Raw genomic sequence first — 2,366 nt, 5'->3', positions numbered from 1 at the left:
CGCGCGCCCCGCCCGCCGGTCGCCATCGCGACGGGGCCGAGCGCCGCAGGGCCCGCCGGTGCCCGCTGCCCCGGGAAACGACAGGCACCGGGAAAAAGGGCTGGTGGGACGGGCTGGCCTTCGCCCAAATGCGGTGCCAGGCTGAAATCCTGAAGTTCGTCAAGAAGTAGAGCGTGTCCCAGCTCCCTACTGGACGGGCTGGCCTTCGCCCAAATGCGGTGCCAGGCTGAAATCCTGAAGTTGTAGCTCTCGTCAAGAAGGAGAGCGTGTCCCAGCTCCCTACCGGGACGGTCCCACCCCGAATGTGAGCTGGGCCACCCATCGCCGCAGAGCTGCTCTCTCAGGAACCAGCTCCCTCAGGCCAAGGCACTGCGATGGAGCCTTGGATGGCTCCTGTACTGCAGAAACAACAGCCGAACTCTGTGGCCTGTGACCCCTTTGCTCCACATCAGAGCAAAAGGCCATGGCCAGCGTGGGGACAGGGCTCAGGAGGGTGGAAAGGAAGGTTGGAGTCTGATCCTGGACTACTTCTGCTTCTCTTCTCCTGGCCAGTGGTCTGCAATAGATTTTGCACAGGCTCTCATAATTTCCTTCCTTCACAGAATATCAGTGCCTGAGCCACATAATCCTGGGAGCTGAACTCAACCACAGGAATAAATTGTCAATCACAAAAGTGCTGCTGTCTGCATTCTTGGGCAACACAGAATCATAGAAAGGCTTGTTGGAAGGGACCTTAAAGATCATCTCACCTCCTGCCATGGGCAGAGATATCACTAGTTCAGTTTGCTCAGGGCCCCATCCATCCTGGCCTTCAAAACTTTGTGGGGCATCCACAACGTCTCTGGGCTCTCTCTCTTAGTTTAAAACCATTCACCCTCGTCCCATAACTATCTGCCTGTATAAAAAAAAAGTCACTCTCCCTCTTTTTTATAAGCCCCCTCTAGGGACTGGAAGGCTGCAATGAGGTCTCCCCATAGCTGCTTTTTCTCCATAATGAGCATTCACATTTAGCTACTTTGTTCATAATTCCTGGCCATCCCTGTGGGAATTTGTGTTTTCTGTTGGCAAGTCCTGTTTGACATAGTAGAACAGTCTCTGTAATTAAGACATGTTCATTAAAGTAAGGACAAAATGCTTTTAGTCCTACAGGCAGAGATCTGTAGCCATGCTGAGTAAGACAATAAATTTAAAGATGCCCTGGTCACTGGCAGCAGGATTAAATTTGTTTTGTTTGGGGGCAAAAGAGAAGGAAAACAATCAGGCCCTAGTCATGCACATTTGATCTTTGAAACCATTCCTTTCATGATAATTATTATCAAGCCAGTCTTTTTCTTACCACAGAGAGCACCGTATAGGGTAATATAAATTATCCACACTCTTACTTCTGGTATACATTTTCTTGTAATATTTTAAAATAAATTCTAAATAATTCTAAAATATTTTTGAAAGCTTACTTTTTAAAGACTCTGCACTCCTTCATGTGTGAAGAGAGGGATCTTTGATGGACTAAGAGCTCCTGTGGTGGACTTGGGGGCAGCCAAGCAGGGTATTTCTCAAGCTACTCCACTCACCATTATTGCTCTGCCTCCCTTTCTGCATATAGAGAACTTTTAATGGCATAACCTATGAGCATGGAAGATTTTAAAATAAGGAAAAAGTTACCTTGATGCCCAGGAGCCAACTGAAGGATGAAAAGCAAGAGATGATGTGGTCAAAGCCACCTGGAAAATGCCACTACAGCCATTAAATGAAGAACATCAGAGTTAGCTGTGATTTGGGTTAGTTCAGAGAGCAGCTCAGTGTCAAAGGCAGTTGAGTGACAGGAGGAAACTGGAGAAAGGAAAGCATTAGCAGCTCGATTTGCTTCAGTGGAAGCTACTGTCTCTTCAACTAATACCTGTCATTTTTTAACTACACCAAGGCACTCACTAAATTTTTCATAATTGGAAAAAGATGGCATTACTTCCTTTTTACTTTGGGAAATCACGAGAGAAATAGACATGCTGAATGAGGGGGTGAAGGAAGAAAGGTGATCCACGTTCTGAATCTGACAGCAATACTACTACACAAAGATACCTGAAGACTTCATTGGTTTGGGTCTTTTTCCTGCAGATGCCATAACACTCTTTGTTGCACTGCAATCAAAACCATGCTTAAATCTTTTGATTGTGCTGAGAACTCAACAGGTCTGTGACTGTGTCTGGGGAACACAAAGAGGAGGGTGGGCCGAGTATACCCTTCTGTGACTAATGTTTGTTCTCTTGCTGCCACCTTGAGAGTGTTCAGGCGCAATTCACTTGAAAAACAGCTGTTCTGAGCTTACATAAAATGAGTAAATTCTTCAAATTTTCTGAACCACTGCAGAG

The sequence above is a fragment of the Passer montanus genome, unplaced genomic scaffold (assembly GCF_014805655.1).
Source record: "Passer montanus isolate IOZ18808 unplaced genomic scaffold, ASM1480565v1 scaffold4, whole genome shotgun sequence".
In the NCBI taxonomy this organism is placed as follows: Eukaryota; Metazoa; Chordata; class Aves; order Passeriformes; family Passeridae; genus Passer; species Passer montanus.
Note: the sequence above shows the minus strand (reverse complement) of the source record.